We start from the raw sequence: 24,240 nt of genomic DNA on the forward strand, positions 1-24,240 counted from the left end.
GCCCAAGGTCACCCAGCAGCTGCATGTGGAGGAGTGGAGACGCAAACCCGGTTCCCCAGATTACGAATCTATCGCTCTTAACCACTATACCACACTGGCTCTCTACTTCTACTTACAGTAGAAAGATGTCATATCCACTGCTCTGCTCACTTCCTCTGCCTCACCTACTACTGGGATGTGGCCCCCAGAAGATTCTCCATGAGGGAATGTGACCCTTTTTGGGGGGGGGAGGTTCCCCACCCCTGCTTTAGATCTTTGCCCTTCACTGTTTTTTTTAAAATTATTATTCAAAAGTATTGCAAGCCCCTGCTGAAATCCCCTCTGCCACACAGCTATTAAAAGTGTCAGAGCTCTGCTTTCTTTTACATCAGGCCACCCTCATCTGAACACTTGAGAGAGGTATCAGTGATATTATGGGTATTAGCTTCCCATCTGAAGAGCTGGTAAAATGCCCCCCCCCCAATTTATCTATTTCTGGAGGGGTGGAATGTACATTTGCATTAAACAGGATGACCCTTGTCTTCTACCATTAGGCAGAATGAGACAGCTGCCCTGGGTGGCAGATGCTGATGGGCAGGCGGCGACAGTGAGGTGCTGAAGGACAAATCTGTGTGGGCCATGTGGTCTGCTCTGTGCCTACTTAAGCTATCCTGCTTCTCTCACTTTCAATGGAGAAGTATGGTTTACTGTCAGTGATGAAATAGGATTCAGCTTCCAGTCCAGTTGGCATCTGTATGTGGAATAAGGGGAGAGGCCTTTGCTTCAGGTAGCAAACTGTATTGAGCCAGCTCTAGCCTTATTACTTCTCCTGCTATTCATGTTGAAGGTGGTGGCAGAAGGAACAGCTGCAATGCACTCCTCCAAGTGAGTACTGTAGTTGGAGCAGGATGCAGTGGGGCAAGGGCAAGCAAAGTGTGTGAGAGAGAGGGAGAGGGGAAGAGGGAGAGGGAGAGGGAGAAGGTGAGGGAGAGGGAGAGGGAGAGGGAGAGGGAGAGAGAGACAGAGAGAGAGAGATTCAATGCTTGTAACTGGTTTGGCCCTCTAGGCAATATAGCTGCTGACCAAGGTTTGAGGGTCACATTGCAGACAATTCAGACTTCCAGATATGCAAAAGACCAAATCGAAAGTTTGAGCTTAGATGCTCAGTCTCCCAGCCATTCACATTCAGCAGACTGGCAATTTATAAATATTTAAGGTGCACATTTTTAGGCTAGTTGAACTTCATGGCTACACATTTACAGCCTGTGAAAAATCAATATCTTAACATTTGCATTTCAAATGTGTGAGATCTGAGAATTACTGGGCTGGCACCCCTGACCTTTACGTTGGGCCAGGAAAGTAGCTAAGCATGTTTAGGCCTATCTTAGGACGGTGGTGGTGATTTGTGTGTAAAACTTGCATTGAAAGTAGCAAAGGCTTCTTTTCTAACCTTCCCCATTCCTCTAAAATATGACACAAACTATTATGAACCCATGAATCTGCCTTCATGTAGGAATGGGAAAGCTGTGGCTTTCTATATGTTCTTGAACCAGAACTCCCAAGAGCCCCCACTTTGGCCATACTCCCTAAGGGGGAGTTGGACTCCAATAACAGGTGGAGTGTCAAAGGTTCTCCACCCATGATCTAGAACACTGTCTACTGTGTCTGCTTTCTCTCCAGCGTCTCAAGCACACGTCCTACTTCTTGAACTGGGCATTCAAATTATTGGGCCATGAAAAGCATATGCCTTATGAGTGAGCTGCAGCTCATCCCAGAATACTGCTGGGATTAATTTTCATTGTGTTATCAAATGCTTCATTATGGCATTTGAAGGTGTTTCTAGTCGCTTTCTCCAAAATGACTTCTGAGTGGTGGCTTCTGAAGTCGATGCGTAAGTCAGCTGTCAGTAATGGCTTTCTTTTTCTTTTCTTTTTCAGTATCAGAGTGTATTTAATCTCACAATGGAGCTGGTTATACTTGCACAGTAGCTGTAATTCAAGTGCATTAAGAAGCATTTATTCTGTGTATAAGCAATTACGTTGGGATGGAAGGAATGCTAATAGATTCTAGTGAGCATGTGAAGCTAGCTTTGGAAAGAATGGGGCTCCTGTAATAGGGTATGTTGAATTTTTGGCATTACCTGAATTTTTCAGAAGGTAAAATTAAAATTCTTTGGTTTTCTGAAAGCAGATAAGTGCCTCTTCATCAAATGTGGGCTTACCAAGCTAAATGTTATCCAATCATGAAAAATAATAGCAGATTTGAATTCCTCATTTCCAAAAACCTATTTTTAAGACCCCCTACTGAAGAAATTTGCAAAAAAGAAAAGAAAAAAGGTTTTGTCGCCTAAAATGACCCTCCTACTCATGTAGGTTCAATAACTGTGTAGAAGAGGACATTTCAATAGGTATAACTTAACAACCTGCTGAAATCCTCTCAAATAGGCAAAGCTACTGAAGGTGCAAATGTAGGAGATCTGTTCACTTCTGCATCTGGGGATCTCTCATGAAGCTGCCTTGGTGTCACAATCTTCCCTAACCAGGACCCTGAGGAGACTTCCTTTCTCTTTGAAGAAAAGATGAGGGCCTGTTGCCCATAAAACTGTGGACAACAAAGAACCTACTGTAGCCCTAAAACAGCCCAAGGTACCTAGACTTACTCTTATCTTGCTTGTGGTCATCCCTCCACCTAAATCCCAAACTTTTCCTCACTTGCTGATTCTCCCACCTAATCACCTCTATCTCAAGAATGGAAGCCACAGTGGAGCCTATGGAAGGCCAAGAACTGGCATAAGAGTGTTTATTTCTTTTCTAGGATGTTTTATGGGCAGGAGTCTCCTTGGGAGGAAGGATCTCCTCAGGAAGAGGGAGAAGCCCAGAGACAATCAATCTGTGAACAATGACCTAGGGGATTATTTATTAAATTTGTATACCACTCTTCATCAGTACCAGATCTTAGGGTGGTTCACAACATAAGAATACAAGATGAAAAATACAAAATACATAATAAACACAAGAACAACAAAAACAAATAACGCTTCCCCTCAAGCCTGGGGATTCAGATCAACTGAGATTCAAGGGTTTCACAGATCATGAGAGGGTCCCCCCCCAGTTGTGGGTCCCCAAATGTGGACCTCCCTCCCCAGAGTAACTGTCTCTTTTCAGCTCTCATCAGTTGCTGAAGATGGATGTCTTTACCCAGGCCTTTGAGAGCTACAGAACTGATTTTGATATTCTTGAAATGCATTTTCTGGGGTGATATTTATGGGTGGGATTGCTGTTTAGTGCTGCTTTAATTGCTTAGTGTTTTATATACTGTAATCCACCCTGGGACATTCTAATGAAGGGTGGGTAAGAAATATAATAGGAAGTAAAAACATTACATGCTACAGATTTTGTAAACATTTTATTATTGATTCTCTATAGTTTTATAATGTATTGTGACCTGCCCTGAGATCATTCTGACAATGAAGGGCAATGTATAAATTCTGAAATAAATTGAATAAACAAATACAAAGGGATCCATGCATCCTTAAAGAGTTATTCTTCATCAACTCCATTTCAGTGTCCTGTTCAACAAAGCTGTAACAATTTGGTCCTCAATAAACTGCCATCTTCTACGGCAAGAGATTTATGGACATATGTATATATTTTTTGGCAAAATGAATATATAAATATTCATTTAATTAAAATGAATGAGGTAAAACTGATTCACAAAACAGTTCCTTGTAATGAAATTTCAGGCTGTGTAGTGCAGTTTGATTGATGACTTACGGCCAGAAAAGTAGTAATTTAATCCACCTTTCTTTTCATTAATTCATTATATCCATGAGATTCATTAGTGGGCCCATTAAATGAAGTACCAAAAAAGAAAGAAAGGAAAAACAACCATCAGCTGAAGTATTTTAACCTGTTCTTCTTAGGAAAACGGCAAATAAGGAATGTTTATTGCTCAATACTGAAATGGTAGGGCAAGGGATCTTAGTCACCTGCAGATATTCAAAAGAACATATGAGGGCTCAAACTAGATAGGGTGCATGCAAGCACATGTGCAAGCCCCACCCGCAGTGTCCCCCTGTATACCAGCCCTGCTCTTTCTTCCCCTGTCCTTTGCATTTTGAGTGTGAAAGAAAATTACAGTTGTACCTTGGAAGTCGAACGAAATCCAGCTTCTGATTGGCTTCAGGAAGCTCCAAGTATGCAGCATTCGTGAGCCAAAACGTCTGAGTTCCAGAGTGTTCAGGATCCAACTGTATTACCATGTTCAAATTAATCTTCCATCAGATCTCCATGCTCACAGGTCAAGACAGGGGGGAACAGAGCCAATGTAGGTTTTCTCACATCCCTTACATACTTGTATGACCTTCCGAATGTTTTAAGAACGTTCTTATTGGTACAACATTGTAGAAACCATAGAACAGATTTTTACTATTTGGGGCACCCAATTTACCAAATATGCTCAAGTGTCTGTGGGCAAATATTAAATACTGAAATGAAATATCATTGGGTGCCTAATATAGATATTCATTCCACACTGACACCATGCATTTAAAGCACTATTGTACCACTGAAAGAGTCATGGCTTCCCCAAAAGTATTGTGGAAACTGTAGCTTGTTAAGGGTGCTGTGTGTAATTAGGAGCCCCACAATTTCTCTCACATTTTCCGGAGTGGTTTAATTATCCATTCCTCTTGCCAGTAAACTCTTGAAATTGATGGAGTGAACTCATGGTGGTTTTGTGTTACTATTTGTATTATTCATCTCTTGGATAAGGACCCACCACACTTTTGTTTTGGCACAGAGATGTGCAGATTGAACAAACCTGAATGGAAGGACACACTGTCTTCAGTTGAGTTGAAGGCATATGAGAGCAACAGGGGGGAAAATATGCCAAAGCGAGTTGGGACAAGAACACAGCCCTGTTTCACACCACTCTTTACGGGAAAGGTGTCTGATCAGCCATCATACTGGATGGTGCCACACAGGTTCTCGCAGAAGGACACATTAATTTTGCAAAGCTTAGGTGGGCATCCTACCTTGTTGAGCAGTGTGAATAATCCTTTTTTGTCTTAGAAGTTCAAAGACCTTTGTCAGGTCTATGAAGGCAGTGTACAGAGGGCATCTTTGCTCAGCATTTCTCCTGCAGCTGGTGCACTGAGAAAATCATGTTGACTGTTGACCTCTGATCGCTAAAGCTGCATTTATGACTCAGGGCAGTCCCTGTCAATGGTGATCTGTTGGGAACTATATGGGTTTGTTTTTCTAGAGTGTCACAATGCTGGAACCACACAAGTGTTGTGGCACGGATCCTTGTTCCCAACAATGCAAGGGGAGGCCATGGAGGCCTTAATGCCTTCCACATGTGCTGCGTCAGTAGGATTTCAACATTGCATGGCAGGACAGATGTGTTCTCCCATGCCCACATTTTCAGCATGTCCACACTTCTATCTCAGCAACATCTATGCTGGCTTGGTCATGTGCACAGAATGGAAGATGGCAGGATTCCCAAGGACATGATATACGGGGAGCGGGCTTCAGGCACCAGGCTCATTGGCAGACCAACTCTGTGTTACAAAGAGGTCTGCAAATGATGGCTGGCAATATCAACCCCACCATGAGGAAATCCCTTTCAGAAGCCCCCAGTGCCTGGAGACAGGTAGTCATGTCATGCATCCACAGCAGTGTCCAGAAGAACAATGTGCTGGGAGGGAGCACAGAGAGAAGAAATGTCATTGTGCATCTACAGCAGCACATCTGGATGCCTTCATCTGCCCCAGCTGTAACAGAACATGTCTCTCCCATATCAGTCCTTACAGCCACAGCAGGTACACAGCTCGGACCATCGGCTGTGGGGAGGACTGCAGGGCCTGCTCCCTTCCAAGGCTTTTTCCAACTGGCCCAGGGGGCGTGGCCCAGGCCCTCTCTCCCAGCTATAAAGGGACTCCTGCTGCGGTGAGGCCTCGGACCATCGGCTGTGGGGAGGACTGCAGGGCCTACTCCCTTCCAGGGCCTTTTCCAACTGGCCCAGGGGGCGTGGCCCAGGCCCTTATTTGGAACAAACTTTTGGGGAAGTGTGGGAAGTGTTCTGCCATTGCTTCCCTGTTCCAAGTGGTTACTGTGTTTTAAAATGTCCTCAGTCGGTGGCAATTTAAATTTTTATTTCTTTTTTCCTTTTTTCCCTTTGTTGGGGGTGGGTGGGATGGATATTTGGTTGGGTATTAATTTTAGTATAATTGTTCTGTTCTTGTTTTTTGTTTTTTATTGGTTCTGTATAGTTTGTGTTTTGTTTTTAAGGGGCGGGATCAGGACTGCCTGGGAGTGGGGCCCCAGCCAACACAATCGCTGGGGCAAGTTGCACGGGGGGGGGAGCACTGGGACATCCAATCTCAGTGATCATGGGCAGGAGGAGGAGTTATGCTAAGACCAGACCATGTCATTACCGAGGAGGCAGGTTTAGTCGTTGTTTGAAGACTATCCCTGCTCCTTCCTCCTGGGCTGTGTTCAGAAAGTGGTGGGGGATGAGTGTTCAGACCCCTGGGCCCTCACTTGTGGGGTGCCTCAGGGTTCCGTCCTCTCCTCCATGCTTTTTAACATCTATATGAAGCCGCTGGGAGAGATCATCAGGGGGTTTGGACTGGGTGTCCATCAATATGCAGATGATACCCAGCTCTACCTCTCTTTCAAATCAGAACCAGTGAAGGCGGTGAAGGTCCTGTGTGAGTGCCTGGAGGCTAATGGATTGAAGTTGAATCCTGACAAGACAGAAGTACTGTTTTGGGGGGACAGGGGGCGGGCTGGTGTGGAGGATTCCCTGGTCCTGAATGGGGTAACTGTGCCCCTGAAGGACCAGGTGCGCAGCCTGGGAGTCATTTTGGACTCACAGCTGTCCATGGAGGCGCAGGTCAATTCTGTATCCAGGGCAGCTGTCTACCAACTCCACCTGGTACGCAGGCTAAGACCCTACCTGCCCGCGGACTGTCTCACCAGAGTGGTGCATGCTCTAGTTATCTCCCGCTTGGACTACTGCAATGCGCTCTACATGGGGCTACCTTTGAAGGTGACTCGGAAACTACAACTAATCCAGAATGCGGCAGCTAGACTAGTGACTGGGGGCGGTCACCGAGACCACATAACACTGGTCTTGAAAGACCTACATTGGCTCCCAGTACGTTTCCGAGCACAATTCAAAGTGCTGGTGTTGACCTTTAAAGCCCTAAACGGCCTCGGCCCAGTATACCTGAAGGAGCGTCTCCACCCCCATCGTTCTGCCCAGACGCTGAGGTCCAGCGCCAAGGGCGTTCTGGCAGTTCCCTCATTGTGAGAAACAAAGCTACAGGGAACCAGGCAGAGGACCTTCTCGGTAGTGGCGCCCGCCCTGTGGAATGCCCTCCCATCAGATGTCAAAGCGATAAACAACTACCTGACATTCAGAAGACATCTTCAGGGAAGTTTTTAATGTGTGATATTTTAGTGTATTTTTGGTTTCTATGGAAGCCGCCCAGAGTGGCTGGGGAAACCCAGCCAGATGGGCGGGGTACAAATAATAATAAATAATAATAATAATAATAATAATAATAATAATAATAATAATAATTATTATTATTATTATTATTATTATTATTATTATTATTATTATCTTCCAACAGGTTGAGTTTGGCTCCAATCCCAAAGGTGAACTCCTGCATTGTCTCCTGAGACAGACAGGTGGCAACAAGTATTATTATTTGTTTTTTGTTTTCAAATTTTATTTGATTTTACTGACTTTATTTTTATTCTTCCCACCTTCATTTTCTCTGTTAAGTTTGCAAGCAATGACGAAAACAGCAACAGCAACAATTCTTTTTAAAAAATATCTGGAGGGTACTAAGGGGTGTAATCTAGGGTGTGTACAATAATAATAATAATAATAATAATAATTTATTATTTATACCCCGCCCATCTGGCTGGGCCTCCCCAGCCACTCTGGGCGGCTTCCATAAAAACCAAAAATACAGTAAAATGTCACACGTTAAAAACTTCCCTGAACAGGGCTGCCTTAAGATGTCTCCTGAATGTCAGGTAGTTGTTTATCGCTTTGACATCTGCTGGAAGGGCGTTCCACAGGGCGGGCGCCACTACCGAGAAGGCAAAAATGTAATGAAGAGTTTGTTTTAGAACAATTTTACTTTAGTTCTGGTCATAAATTGTGAAGTGTGTGAAATAGCAAAACTGATTTGATGTTCCAGGGGGTGGGGGTCTGTGCCTGCCTAAGGTAGTGGCTTGTTTCTCTCAAATACCCTTTGCATTATTTTATCAACTTCCAATCACAGTTGGGTGAGATTGCAACTCTTGTCTCTCTGCATGGCAGGTCAGATGAATGGTTCCCTCTGAAGCCCCTGACAATGAGACAAACAGGAATACATTGCAGTTGGAATGGCAAGGCCCCAGGAGCCAGAGTGTCATTGCTGTGACGGCCTCCAATGGCTGGAGACTTGGGAACTCTGGCTCTTTCTTGAACTGGGGTCACTTGACTGGCATGTCTGCCAGTCTCCTGGGTGGCCCTAAGCTGGCTTTCTGAAGCAGGATGAAAGTGTCAGCAGAATTTTTTAAAAGCACCCTGAATCACATTTCAAGGAAAGGAGGGTAGAACATATCTTGCTTGAATGTGCTTTCTGTTTAATATTTCTGCAGTGATGACTTTGGGAGGATCTTTGTTTCAAGCAGGTAGGTGGTATTAAATGACATAAGCTCCACGTGCCAAAGGAGGTATGAGCTCCCAGATGCTTCCTGCTCTTGGTTGTGACTTAAGCAAATCTGTGGCCAATTACTACATTAATGAAGAGTCATAGTTCAGTGGTATGGCAACTGCTTTGCGTACAGAAGATCTCAGGTTCATTCCTCAGCTTTCCCAGGTAAGGCTGGTATCAGTCAATGTTGACAATACTGAGTTGGGCCAAAGCTCTGACCTAGGTTCCTATATGAGCCTTTCCCAACACTTCATATTACAAGGCATGCACCTTAGAAGCCATACACTGCACAAAATGGAATCAAATAACTTAAAGTAAATTGTAATTAATTCACACTCCCACATTGATTTAATGATGCTTTTCCAGCTGCTTTGCAACAATCATAATGAACTGAAATAAACTGCCATGAATTTAATTGAAAATAAAATGAATTTATAATTAGGCAATCCATGTCACACCCACAGCGACATTTACATGAATGGAGTTGCTCATCAAGATTTAATATCGCCCTTTAAGGTAGCGTTTATAATGTTGATCTGATGTTGGATGAGCGTTTCAAGCTGTCAGGGCAAAGGGAGCAGTGAAGGGTTATGTGGGAGGAACATTGTTTCTGATTTGCCTCAAGGGGTTGTGATGATCCTCAAATATTCCACAAGTGCTGTGGAAGTGCTCTGGTGGAGATTCCCAAGTGTTCTGGAAATGCCCCAGTGAAGATTCCCAAGCACTCACAAAGACAGAAGTGGCAGTTTTCCCAAGACTCGGCAGAATCTGTGTCTTTTAAAAAACTTTTAGTGATGCTGCCACTGCTGCTGTACCTCCACTGCGTCTGATACCACTGCTATCACTGGTAGCAACAACACCAGCCATACCACTCCTTACAATACCATTACTGTGAGCCCGCTATCACACCCAATAACACTCTATGGGTTTGTGTGTGTGTGTTTAGTGTTAATGCCTCCACAGTTGCCACTGCCACAAAGTTCTGTATGTGGCTGCTGGGCCCAAAAAATAATGATTGGTTGGAAAATTCTGACTCATGGGTCAGCAGTTCCCAGTCTCTGGTGTAAGGTGCAGGTATTGGGAAAGTCTTCCTTCACAATTACATGAGGTTAACAAAAGATGAGTGTTTATTTGCAGAATGATGAAAACAAATTTTCAGTAAATTGAAGTCTGAGCTGAACACAATTAGAGCCAGAAATCAGTAAAACCAGTTTGCACCCAATTAATCTCCTCTACCGTCTCCCTCTTCTGGCAACTGGTCATCATCCTGACTGTCATTTTTGCTTACTTTAACATTCCATGCTTTATGTAGCCTCACCACACACCTGCTCCATACTGAAACCCCCAAAATGGTCCATGAGAGTACATGGTTCATTCCATCTGTAAAGGCTAGTTGCAATAAGCAAGACCTTGTTCCATGTGCAGATATAACAGCCATCACATTGCCCATCTCCTGCTTCATAAAAGTCACCTAACATTGACTGAGGCTTCTATAAGGTTGATAAATGGCGGTGGGTGGTGGTGGATGCAGTTTTGGCCCCTCTCTGCCAGCCTCTACTGGCAAACTGGAGCATCAGTGATGGCAGAGGCTTCATCACATCCCAAGATGTGAGAAATTACTATTAGCAGTCATCTTGTTTGGCAGCAGCAGGCTTGGGGGTTCCAAGACAGGGCATTCTGGGAGAGAGGCAGAGATGGAGCTAGACCTGCAGGGCTTCAGGTAAATATGATTATGCTACTCTGATCATCTCCACCCCTTATTGGGATTGTTCAGCCCATCTAAATCACCAGCCTTGCAAAATACGAAAATCAATCATCTCTATGTGGGTTTGTATCAACCCTGCATACCACCTCTCTGCCTGCTCAGATGGAATGTTTGAGTCTGGATTGACTTCTTTTTCTTAGTTGTTGGTGTTTATTTGTTTAATAAAATTATATAAAAACCTTTGAGAAAATAAATCAGTGCATCAAGCAATTTTGCTGGAATTTACAGGAGACTCCCAAAGCATGATTGGCTGCTTCAAGATGAAACGTGTTTCCAGTATCCCATAGGTGGAAATCTGTCAACAGCTATTTACATCCTGAAACATTTCTAATATGATCTTCATACTATTTATGCTTCACATCAAGTGCCTAAGTAATTGGAACAGTCTGCAATAAAGCAATTGTCAGTTTGCTTTTTCCTCTTCCCACCTCAAAAGTGCAGACCAACAAATGATAATGCAAGAATAGAAAAGACTGTGGATTAAATTACTTGCTTATATAAATAGTTAAAGTTAAAGCTCTTCCGAAACAACTCCTGCCTTTTACTTTGGGATTTTTGAATAGGCGAGTGTAGTTGGGGTTGTTTTTTTGGTTTTTGTTTTTTGCTTTAAAAAGAATAACTCCCTTTCTTTTGAAATATTTAGCTACCAACACTTGGTTGTCTAGATCTGTCAATCCCTAGTCTCAACTGCCAATCTGATTAATATCTGTATATGGAATATGGGGCACCATATTTCCCTTCACCTCAGACAACCAAATGTCTTCTACCAATATTGCCTGAGGCTAAGATTAAAATCCTCTTGTTTTCCTGGGAGCAAGACCATTTGAACTTTATAGGATGTACTCCTGAGCTAACACAAAAGAATCTGGATGAATGTTGTTTGCAGAATTGGCTCTTTTCTTTTTCTTCTTTACTTCTTTATCTTAATTGGTACCTATCTGTTTCATGAGTTGTTGCTGTTGTTTAAAATTGCTGATAAAAGTACCACTCCCAAGCAACCCATCACAGATTAATTTATCCCCCATCCCTTTACTATTGCTCTATATTTGCAAAACCCTGTGAGCAGCATTCAAAACTTCTTAAAATCACCTTAATTAAATATTTCACAGCAATACAGAAAAATCACTCTAGAAGTGCTGCTTTTTGTTGCATTACTGCTGAATGTTAACAACAATATATAAGCTTGATAGGGTTTCACAAGTTGCACTGAAGCACCTGCAGAATACTGCGGGAGTTGCCTGCAGGTATGGATGGTGCCAAGGGAAAGAAGAGGGTTGCACAGAAAGGACAAAACACACCCCTGGGGTTGGCAGATACCTTTGTGCCACTTGTTACATTTTTGAAACAGAAATAAGATGATATTTTACCATCAACGCTCCTGTCCTAAATATATTTTACTGTATCTTAAATAAGATATGTTTAATTTAATGGAGTTAGCTAGCAAATGTTGATTAGGACATATTGACTGACTGAGAAGAAGAAGAAGAAGAAGAAGAAGAAGAAGAAGAAGAAGAAGAAGAAGAAGAAGAAACTGAAACTTTTCTACAGGGGCCTTGTGTTAGAGAGGTGATTCAAAGGTGAGCAATGAATGGGGAGGCATAAAAATTTAGGCAACTGCCTTAAACTGCTTCAGGTCTACCTAGCTCAGTATGTCTTCATCAACTTACTGTCAGTGGCTTTCCAGGGTTTCTGACAGGACAAATTCTCAATTCTACATGAAGAATCCAGAGATTGAACATGAGAACTTCCATATGCAAAGCAGATGCTGTACTATGGAGCTATGACCTTTCCCCATCCCTGGGAGCAATTTTTGGAGCTCCATTTCCCTTCCACAAAGGAACCACTGAAGTGTGAGATTTCAAGGCTGATTAACATTCCCTCTGTTTTAAAACCAACTAGGTTTTGTCAACCAGTGGCAAAGAGGCCTGTTCACTTATTCACCACAGGGCATATGGGCAATAGATTACATCTCTAAAGCTTCAAAGTTGAAAGAAATCTGTAGTTTGCTGATAGCCCCACCAAGATGGTGGCTATTCTTTTTTTAAAACAAGCAAACAACCCAAACCAATCCTATTGTAGCTTAAAAATACCCCTGATCCAAGCTGGAATGATGCTAACTTTCTCTTTACAAGGAATGGGTTTTAACACTTAAGGGATATCATCTGTTTATTTTTAAGATCAATATATAGCCACAATGGCACAGATAAAAGTGAGGTTGACGTTCCTTCCTGACTCCAGACAAAGGTTGCAAACCATGTCTCAGAAGGTACAAATTGCTAAAGTGTTGACTGTCTGAGCTCTTATTGCTTTTAGCACCTGTGGTAGTTAATCTCACCTTTTCCCCTCACACCTTGGGAACAGCAGGCTGGCCTGACCATACACATGGATGCACAATGAAATGGCTATTAGGATGGCTGCTAATATGATCCCCAGACAATACATTTGCCACTGATTTTTGCCTAAAGCCAGAGGCAGACCAAGACATTTTTCTGCCTGAGGCAAAACAAAAGAAAACACACACAGAAAAATTATTGAGGGGCACCCCTCATGGGGGTAAAAATAAAATAAAATAAAAATGACAAACTACATAGTTAGGAAATTTGCTGTCCATTTAACGGCACCCTGAATTATGCCACCTGAGGCAATCCACAACAATGTGCCTAATGGAAGGATTAACCCTGTCCAAAATAAAATGTTGAGCTGAAACGGGACATATCTGTTGAGAGGAAATATTACTGTTAAATATTTTAAATATGTATAAGGCCATCTCAACATAAAAAAGCTTCAAAGGTTGCACACAAATCTGAAACCAATGAAAAAAATTAAGAGTGTTCTTTAAATAACTCTGGTTCTGATATTATATTCTCAAAGCTTCACTAAAAAAGAAGAAAAGATGGGATTATAGAAGATCCAATTCTCTTTCTATTTTCTTTTGCCTCAATCCTGCCACTGTTTCAAAAATAGTCTTATGGACAAAGTTCCAATTGCTACCAGAATCTGAACATGACAAAAAGTGAAAAACAAAAACCAACAAAAATAATGGAAAGTTGAATTAAGTAAACTAGTACATGCTACTTGAAGGGGTTGTGGATGCTAACTGAAGCTGGCTCTTAATTCTTTGGTGTATTCAGTGTGTACCCTGGAGTGGAGAACTCCAAGGGCCACATTGCCCTCTGAATAATCTTCCAAGGGCCACATGCCAGTGATGTGTATGGCCATAAGCAAAAGTAGATAAAGCAAACTAATGTAAACCTTTGTACAATAGGTTAGTTTTTGCACACACTCCTTTCTATCCTCCTTCCAGACAAGCAAGAGTAGATATAAGAGTTCAAGGACACATTCTAGCTAGGCAAAGACATTCAGGGCGTGAAGCAGGGCCAGGGAGGAGATAGGCCTGGGTGGAATTTTGAGGGCCAGACAGATGAACACTTTTGCTCCCCGCACCTGACCTAAGTTTCTCCACCTGGTCTACCCCAACAAAATTTGAATGCCAAAATCATTTGGGGAATGAATGCCCAATTAACTCCAATTACAGTAGTTTCCAGCCTTCCCATCTTTCTCTTGGTGGAAGTAAAAAAGACATATAATAAGATCTGCTCCATTTGTGCCACCAGTTGGACTGGTATTTGTGATTTGTGAATCAAAAAATGTTAGGCATTATGGATCTGTATAGTCATGGTGGCATTATATGCACTGGCTGCAAGGAAGGAAGGAAGGAAGGAAGGAAGGAAGGAAGGAAGGAAGGAAAAGGGAGACAAAAGTTGTTTTGGTGGCTTTAACAGAGGATTGAGCAAATTCCTGGAGGATAAGGCCACAACTGTCAGAGGCAGTATAGTTACTGGGAATCCTGTTTGACCACTTTGAGAACAGGGTGCTGGACTAGATTGGCCTTTGGCTTGATCCACGAAATTCTTCTTATTTTACTGCATTTCTTCTGGATAACAGGATAAGAACCCAGGATAAGAATCTTGGCAGGGGGTTGGACTCGATGGCGCTTGTGGTCTCTTCCAACTCTATGATTCTATGATTCTATGATAACCCCTTCATGCACAGGAACTGAGTGCAAGGGCTTTTGGCCCTTTAGCTTAATGGAAATGAATGCTATGTCGACAAGTTAAATTAATAATATTGCATTCCTCTGAGAAATGTTGGCATCTAGAGTGGACACCATAAGGCCCCTGCTTCAATAGTGGGGATACTGCCAATCCCTGGAGCCTCTGTGTCCTGCTCCTCCTCCTATTTGCTGCTGCTGCTTATATACTCACCTTCTCTAAGAAAGCAATAAAGAAAGGGGGGAGCAATAACTTCCCTGCAGAGAGGTGTGAATTGGACCCAGAAGGAGAGGAAACTGACTAGGCAATAGTAGCAGTGGTGCTGATGAAGAGGAGGATGAAATATTAATAGAGGAGACTTACTGAGAACATCTTGTTGACCTACACACACACACCCAAGCAAACCCACCCTGGAACTGATTCTTGAACTAGTTGTGTGGATCTCAGCTATGTTTTCTGTCCAGCACTTGGAAGAAAAAGAAGCAAATAAAATATGTCCTGGTGAGTCTGTTCAGTGCCTGGACAAGCGACTGCCTAGCAACCAAATGTCCACCATCTTGGGTTCCATGGTGGAGAATCATATGAAGTTATTGTCAGGAAATAAATAAACACAATATTTTCATGCCATTTCATAACCCTTGAGTACAAGGCATAGAAACTGAAAACTGCTCAGTTCTAGGGCTGTCTGAGCAATAACAGCCTCTAAAAATTCACTGTCCTATTTATGAATTGCAACACTGAAGGAGAGTGGGTTTGAGAGTGGGCAGGAGAAATTTCTCAGAAATTTCTTTCTTTAGGAATTTCAGCTCAGCTTATTCTGTATGATCCTATTCTTAGTATATTCTGAAAGATGCAGGACAAAATAGGCTATGGAGGGAAGGAGTAGGGACTATGGACATTAATTCTGTCAGCAATATTCAAATATAAACATTGTTATTCCTAAAATTCTCCATGCTATCCTAATAATAATAATAATAATAATAATAATAATAATAATTTGGGGGAGGTATATTTTCTATTATTTTTGAGGAATCCCCCCAAAAAATTCTCATAAATAATCCTTTTCTGAAACATTTTGTCTTAGCCTTTGTAAATTTATCTATTTACTATTTATCTATTTATTATTATTATTATTTACACCCCACCAATCTGGCAGGGTTTCCCCAGCCACTCTGGAATCATCTTGTAGAGGTGGGTTATGTCCCCAGCCCTCTTGAATCAATTCCTAGCTGAAGTTATACAAAACACTTACTATCTTCATAGTCACGAAGCTACTAAGGACATTTTGTTAAGAAGACTTTTCCTGAAGTGTGGCCTAGCCACTCTATGGATTACCAACCATGCAATTACAATTGTAGAATTTGTTTTTAGCTTCTCGCATCTGTATCTTTTTATCTTGTCTTATTTTATCTGATTGTGCAATGTTTCAGTAGCTTGTTACTGCAAAGCTGTTTATAAATCTGTAAAGTAAATAAAATTTAAAACAATAAAATAATGGGTGCTAGTCCCTTGCATTTCCAAGTCTTTGTAGAAGGCCAGACAGATATCTTGGCTTAAGTTTTTGCTTTCTTTCAGCACTAACACAGAGATGAGTTGAATAGAGCAAAGGAAAGCTTTATCGTTATTTTTTAAGACTGATCTGTTCCCAGGGGCAGCCATTCTCTGCCACTTGACACATTTGACATGTCACTGGCAGAATAAAATCTTCAAACATGGAAAACCTGTCAGGGTCACTGCTCAAAAGTGTATGCAAGTTGGCGGGAGGAGGGAGAGTTCTCTTTTCTGTCTCAGGACAAAATTGAGAAGTAGTTATTTATTCTTTCCCCAGGTAGAAACATGATGTTATTTTGGCACATTGGTCAAATGCTTGAAAAATAATGGGAAGAGCTATGTATCCACTGGACCTATGGCCCTACAGTGAGAGTTGTACTCCAACAGGAGAGGGGTAGATTTATTTAATTGCCATTTTAATTCCATGAGGTGTGCTGCCCGGGGACAGTTTTTTTAAGAGCAGACTACAAGTACTTCAAATAAATAAATAAGCATGCAACCCTCTGGACTATACATGGTGACAGCCCTTGAGGTATTTGCCGTATCTCATCTCTGCCTCCTCTAATCCAGACAAAATATGATCAACTCCCTCAGTCATTCCTCATAAGGGTTGTCTTCCAGGCCCTTTAACATCTTGTTCACCTTCCTCTTCACATGTTCCAGCTTGTCAATATCCTTCTTAAATTGTGGTGCCCAGAACTGGACACAGTATTGCAGGTCGGATCTGACCAAGGCAGAATAGAGCTGGACTATGACCTTATTGGGACACTATCCTTTGATAATTTGGAATCCATAATGCCCAACTGCAAATGACATAAAAGGTGCTTACACAGTTAAGCACTAAAAAACCCCTTGAGGTTACACATTTCTATGGCTGCTGCTGCTGCTTGAAGCAAATAACCTATGAACTAGCAGCATCATAAAGTATTTCAAAGACAAGTCATATTAATATCATTGAAATAGTCGTCAACTCCTGTATTATTTCCATCAATACAGACTGCAACCTATGCCAAGCCCACAAGTGCAACAACACTTCCCTGATCCTGATTTCCAGCAACTAGTATTCAGAGACATACCAGGTCTGATAATTGAAAGTAACATAGCCATCACCCATAGGATTATCCTGTATGAATTTGCCTAACTCCCTTTTAATGATGCTTAAATTGGCAGCCATCACTACGTATTGCCATAGTGAATTCCACAGTTAAACTACGCACTGTATGAAGAAGTAATTACATTTGTCTTTTCTGTATTTCCCCACATCAAGTTTCATTGGAAGACCTGCATTAAGCAAGAAGTTCTTTCTATGCAGTTTCTGCCTTTTTGCAAATCTGTTTATTGATCTGATTGGTCCATTCCTCCTGTCTTCTTTGATGCAATTCCTTCCTGATGTTTTGGACTTCAGTTTTTATGATGTCCTGCCAGTAAGACCAAAGGTCAGGAAAGATGGGAGTTGTAGTCCAACAATAATTCCAATCTTCCCTGACCTTTGGTCATGCTGGCAGGGCATCATGAGAAGTGAAGTCCAAAACATGTGGAGGGCACCAGGTTGGGAAATGCTGGTCTACTCAGACTGACAGCAGGTTTATAGGGCATTTCCCATTCTCTATTGCCTGCTAGTTGATCCTATTTATTTCAACTGGAGGTGTCAGGAATTGAACTTAGGGCCTCCTACAAGGGAAACCTATGCTCTGTGAATGAGTTATGGCTCTCTCCCTGTTTCCATTTGTTTACCCTGGCACATCTTTCTCTTCTCCTTCATAGCTCATTTTCATAACTGTAGTCCCCGAAGAATAGATAGCTTTGTAGCCCAGGCTTGCCTCAACAGACAATACATAGTTAGAATTCAGGATGGCAAGAGGAATTTTGGCAGTTGGAAGAGAAATGTTGAATAGTTCTCTCTCTTTTCAGAACACCTACCAGCTCAGCCAGCTGACAGTAACAGAAAAGTGTGCACCTTCGAACGGACTTTAACACTAATTTCTCAGTGTGAGTGATTTAGGCAATATGTCCAGCATGGACACATTGTGTGGCCTTTCAGGAGTCTGTAGAATGGGAGGGATAACTGTTAGCCTTTGGGAGGGAAAAATATGAAGTGGGCTGCATGTATTTTCTAGGCTGAGATTGCTATAAGTGCAATCAATAATAAAAAGTACGCTTCAAGTTCTAGGTTTTGTCTAAGGAGTCTTTCTATTTCCATAAGCATCTTATTGGCATTGGCTACAGCATCCTTGCATGTCAACTCTGCACTCTTTGTGTTCACCATATATAAGACCATTTAGAATTTCACGTGTGTGTGTGTGTATTGCAGAGGGGAAATTTCAAAGTGGATCACCTACACTATGTCAACCCAGGTCAGGAGCAGGAGTATATAATGATCTTGGGAAGCTAGCCAGTATCTCACAATTATGGGTTCAGGTGACCCTCCTCCACATTTAAATTTTGTGTGAAGGAGTTGCATGGCTAAACCTTAGCCTCTCCCAACACAATTTGTGCATTCACATTCTCTTGTGAACGTTCAGATACTCTCTATATAATATATAACTTACAGTCAGTGATGCGGACTGAGTATGGAGGTGTGGGAAAGCACACGACATGATAGCATCATTGAATAGATTTCAACTGCCATTTTTTTTTATGGTAGACCCATCTCCATTAAAGCATCTATTTCTACTCCTACAAGTAGTACAATTGAGCCAACCGTTTTCCTTTCTTTCCTTCTCCCTACACCTGCTATGTCTCCCTTTAGCAACCTACAAACCCAAAATGTGAAGTTTTTCTGCTACATGTGGGAAGTTTCAGTGTTTCAAAAGTTCAGAACTAATTGCATTTGCATCCAAAATGTGCTGTAAAGCGGAGCGGGTAGCTGTGGATTAAACGCTTTAATGTGCCTGCTGACTCTACCAAAAGTTGCCCCTGTCTGAAGTAGCAATGTCAACATTATCACTCAAGTGTGACTTTGTTCTTTTTCCTCTCGCATTGACATCCCTCTTTCATCTTGTGCCAGATTAGCCGGCTGTCAACAACTGTGACACTGTGCGTTTCAGATAGGAAACAAACTAAACTCCAACCAAGTCAACCCTATAGTCTGAAGTGTGAATAATGTGGGGAATAGTTGTGGGTATGGAAGGGGGGGAGTGTTTTTGTTAGTCATGGTTGCAATTCTCTTATTGCTCATTGTCTCTCTAGGGTGCAGAATGCCAAAAACTTTGAAACCAGGAAGGAACTAGCTTCATTCCAGGAGAAATGGTGGCCTGGAGCCAGCTTGTGTTAAAACAGAGAACACAAATTTTACTCACCTTTTGAATGCATAATTTCAAATAAGTTAAGGCTGGTAAAGAAAGTGAACTGATGCAAGTGAGTTTTGCATTCTGGCACAATGTATATTGGTGGCATGAGTGTATACCACAAACCAGGCTTTTCTCCAGTTGATCAATTTTGACCTCCTGGAGTCAGTGGGGACTTTACAAGACAGAATAAAGTCCTTGGGATGCCAGGGAACAGAATCATTTTTAGTATAATTTTTAAGTGAACTGACCTAATTTGCATATATGCAGACTAATACACAGATTGTAATGCAATTATCCTTTGGATTTTACACTTATGAGTTTTGCAATCTATGTCTCAGCTCAATAGTGTACCAAAATGTGTGAAATAATACACACTGAAGGATAAGACATCCGGGGAAGTGCCTCCAGTAATGGCGAAATTCCTCTGATCTGAAGGAATTTGCCCCATGGGAATTGGGTCTGGCCGCCACGGCGAAGGCGGAGACCCACAAAAAATCACAGGCGGGAGAAGCCTGTGAGCGTGGGATTTGGCGGGCACCTTTTGCGCCTCCCCTACTCGTGGGGAAACCCGGTTTCGGGGATCCGGAGCAAAGTGGGGTGAGCGGCGCGGTGCTTCAAATCGTCTGCTTCTTCCACGGAGCGAAGCCGCATAGCTGTTGCCAGAGAGCACTGACTTTTTCCTGTGGACAATTTGACTTCAAAGTAATTACCCATGAGTAGAGTGGAAACGGGAGAATTGGACTTTAAACGTTTAATTTGGCATCGAAATGGGGAGGCTCAACACAGGAAGTCCGCCTTCCCCATTTGTAAATAGACGGAAGCAATAAGGCTGCAAGCTAAAGTCTTGGAAAGCCTTTTGTAAAAGACTAAATTTCCATCGGTAAAGAGTATAACCCCCCCCCCCCGTGGTGGCAGGAGAAGAGGGGGGGGAGTTGTGGACTGAGTATGCCTGCAGGAGAGAGTGAAGGGAGTTAAAATACCGCCACTGGAAACGGGCTGCTAGCAGGACCGACGTTTTGGAATGATCATTGACAGCGCTTAGAACGTCCTTTGACAGCTAGTAAAATAAGAGAAATACATTGTTTCTACTGTCTCCGGCTGTTACTAAAAAGGAGTAAAAGTAACTGAAAAATTGAAACTAACTTCGGATTTGTGTTTGAAAGAGGATACTAATTGACTATTATAAATAGAAACTGTTTTCCCCTAGTAGAAGTCTTTGAAACTGGTTGCTTTATAAGAGCTGGGCTAGGGGAATTTCCAGTCAAAGATAAAAAACCGTGAGACTTTGGGACTGACCTTGAATTTGTTAAGTGTTATGGCAAATGAAAAGGGAAAAACAGACCAGCCAATAGCTGGGGGAACATTGAGATCTGGTAAGACTTGGCAGCAACCCAGGAGAGCTTCAACATCAGGCCCCTCCGCCTCTTCTGTGGCTGCTGTTTCTGCATCAGTACATTTAAAATCAAAAGGAATGTCAACAGAAGAGGCTCTAGCAGTTGCATTAAGTAAGATAAATAATTCACTGGAACAGATTAATAAGAAAGTGGATGTTGCAACTAATAAAATTGTTTTAAATACAGAAAGCATAAATAACTTGGGACAAAAGGTGAACACCAATACAGAATCCATCCAGAAATTGATACAGGAATCTACTTTGACACGGCAGACTGTGGAGGAAGCTAGGGATAAGGCAGCTACAGCTGAATGCAAAGTAACTCAATTGGAGAAAGAGGTAGTTCCAACCCTTCAGAGGCAACTTGACGAACACAAGTTGACGCTTGCTATGATTGAACTTAAAGAAAAACAGACAAATTTGAGGATTAGAGCCATACCTGAATTGGAGAAGGAAAGCTTGATAGATTTATTATTTATTATTATATTATAATAATAATATAATAATTATAATTATATAATAATAATAATAATAATAATAATAATAATAATAATAATATATTATTATTATTATTATTATTATTATTATTATTATTATTATTATTATTATTTTCTTACACAGGAATTTGCTGATTTTTGGGAATTGATATTGGGTCAAGAAGAGTTTAGAATTGTGAAGGCATTTAGACTTGGAAGAGGAGGGAAAAAAGAGAAGAACAGAACAAGAGACTGTTTGATTTCCCTCCGGACCAAAGAAGAGAGAGACAAAATTTTGGGTTGGCACTACCAGAAGAACCTAGAAATACAACAGTCAAGAGTGGAAATTTTTAAAGACGTTCCGAAATACCTTTTGGATCTTGGACCTAACTACAGAGATATTGTTGCTCTGCTGAGAAGGAATAAAATCATCTTCAGGTGGGAGTTCCCCCAAGGCCTATCTTTCAGTTTCAAAGGAAGGAAAATAAAAATAAGATCAGTAGAAGATAAAGTAAAGTTTTTGATTAAATACGAAGAAGATCTGCAGAAGGGAATTGGAAAAGAGCCAACAGCATTGGATAGAAGATCACCAGATAGAGGACCAGAGCAAAGAGCATCGGACAGAAGATCACCAAACAGGGGAATACTGGATATATCAACATTATCCTTTGGATTGGACCTCCCAGTGAACGTGTCACCATCACCACCAACAGAAGAGGAGCAAGCATTGGGTGCAGTTGGGGGGATACCAGAGTAACTACATGATGACGTTGCAGGTTTTGAGCTGGAATGTTAATGGACTTAACTCCCCTGGAAAAAAGGCAGAGAGTATTTCATTTATTGAAAAAAGAGCATTTGGACTTGATCTGTTTACAAGAAACACATGTGATAAGGCTACATAGGAAGATATTGAGTAATAAAAGATTAGACCAAGAATTTATCTCATCAAAGTAAAAAAAAGAGGAGTGGTCCTCTATGCAAAGGAGAGCCTATCACCAAAATTCATATTCAAAGATGATCAAGGAAGATTTGTTGCAACTGAAATTCAATTACAAGGAGAGAATTTTCTGATTATAGGTATTTATGCGCCAAATGAAGGAAAATCGGAGTTCTTTAAGAAGCTACACAAGGCAGTTTCCAATATATATATATTTTTAATATTTTTTATTGCATTTTTCCAGATACAACTGCATCAGATATACAAAGAAATAACAGAAAAGAAAAAAGTAAAAGAAAAAAGAGTCATCTTTCCAAAACATTTTTCCATAACCAACCGGACTTCCCCACGTCTCCCTCACCATGCGTTCTTTACAATAAAGATATCAGCAAATTATAACCTTATTTCATGTATTCTTTTGTTCTTTCAAGTAATTATATTTTGGGTTTAAAATACTTACTATCAATTTATTTTAAAAACAAATATTATAATATTTTAAACATTAGTCCTTTCATTAATATAACTTAAATTCCCATAACATCATATCTTATTGCTGAAGCTGGATTTTCCAAATCATGCAAATTCTTAACATTCATATAACTTGTAAAATTTTTGTAGATAGTCCTTACATTTTTTCCAATCCTCCTCCATTATTTCTTCTCCCAAATCTCGGATTCTGCCAGTCATTTCAGCCAGTTCCATATAGTCCATCAATTGCGTCTGCCATTCTTCCAGTGTGGATAGATCTTGTGTCTTCCAATGGCAGTTTCCAATATAAAAACACAATTATTTATTGAATTTATATACCACCCTATTCCTGGAGGTCTCAGGGTGGCTCACAGAACAAAACCTGAACACAAAACCACAAAATATATAATCAAAATAAAAAACAACAACCCAATAATCCCCCCCAAAAAAACCCCACATTTTAAAAGGGCATAGGATGGAATACATAACATGGTTATATACTTGTATGTCAATAGCTGCTGGTGTACAACGTTGGACCACTCTGCCAGATAAAGTGATGGGGGCAAGTGCCTTGGTGGTCCAAATTCATCCCACAACCAGAATGCCTTCATTGGCATCCTGGACCAGCATTGCATCAAGCTGTGCGCTAAAATGATTGTAGCATAGCATTCTCTTTTCCCAATCCAGGACACCTGCAATCACTCAGCAGCGGGCAAACTCCTAAAAGACAAGCAAATCCATTCATTGTGTGAAATCTTTCACTTTCACTGTCACTCTTTGCTTCCCGCCTTCATTTCCCCCCTGGATGATCAGTGGCTGCAGCTGCTTTGCACTAATTTGCCGAATCATTTGATTAAGCTTAAAAGAGAGATTTAATTAAGAAGAGGGAGCCAGATAAAGGGAGGGGAAATGAGAAAGTACAGCAGTTTGTTGACTTACTGGACTATCATTATTGCAATGGTGGCTTGCGTCCATTGAGCTGGTAGGACAGAAGGCGCAGCAACCAACAGTAGGTGGATACAGCCAATGGCAGACACAAAACCAACTCAATTTAATTTTGTCTCCACCTTCCTCCCTGCTGATTACTACAATGACAACACTGAAACTAACAACAAGGAGGAAATGATCAGGCAGTACCATCCCCTAGACTGGTTGTAAATTGAGGGGGGCCACTAGGGGCGCATCGGAAGATGGCTGACAATAACATCTATCCGACCCACACGAGGTAATTAAGAGGCTGTGATGGGAGTAAACAGCCTCCCTGCCCCCCCAAGCCTGTGGGGGGGGACTGCCCTTGCCTGCTGTGCCCTATACCACCCCCGAATTTGTGGGGGTGGGGGAACTAGGCAGAAACCCCTCCTGTGGATCTCGGCGCTCCTGGACGCTGTCTCTGGTCCACGCCCCTAGCTGCAGTAACTTCAAAAGAAACAATTAGGAGGAAGCGAATGCACATATTTCAAGGAAGAAGGGGGAGTAAAGACTGCTAACTGAAGAGATCTCTGATAAATAAGATGGGTCGGAGGAACAAGAATAAATCATGAGAAGACACACCAAGGCAAGGACTGGATGGGGGAGGGGGGGAAACTTTCCTTTCTTTTCTCTAT

At 41.7% G+C, this 24,240-nt stretch overlaps 1 long non-coding RNA gene across 1 annotated transcript; it reads left to right on the plus strand.

Annotated features, from left to right (window-relative positions):
- Window positions 1–1,662: 1,662 nt before the first annotated feature.
- LOC308578649 lies at window positions 1,663–8,621 on the plus strand. The gene is made up of 2 exons (XR_014004063.1): window positions 1,663–1,870; window positions 8,326–8,621. It is a non-coding gene; the product is annotated as an uncharacterized lncRNA (long non-coding RNA).
- Window positions 8,622–24,240: the final 15,619 nt, after the last annotated feature.

The sequence above is a fragment of the Podarcis bocagei genome (genome assembly GCF_964188305.1).
Source record: "Podarcis bocagei genome assembly, chromosome: Z".
In the NCBI taxonomy this organism is placed as follows: Eukaryota; Metazoa; Chordata; class Lepidosauria; order Squamata; family Lacertidae; genus Podarcis; species Podarcis bocagei.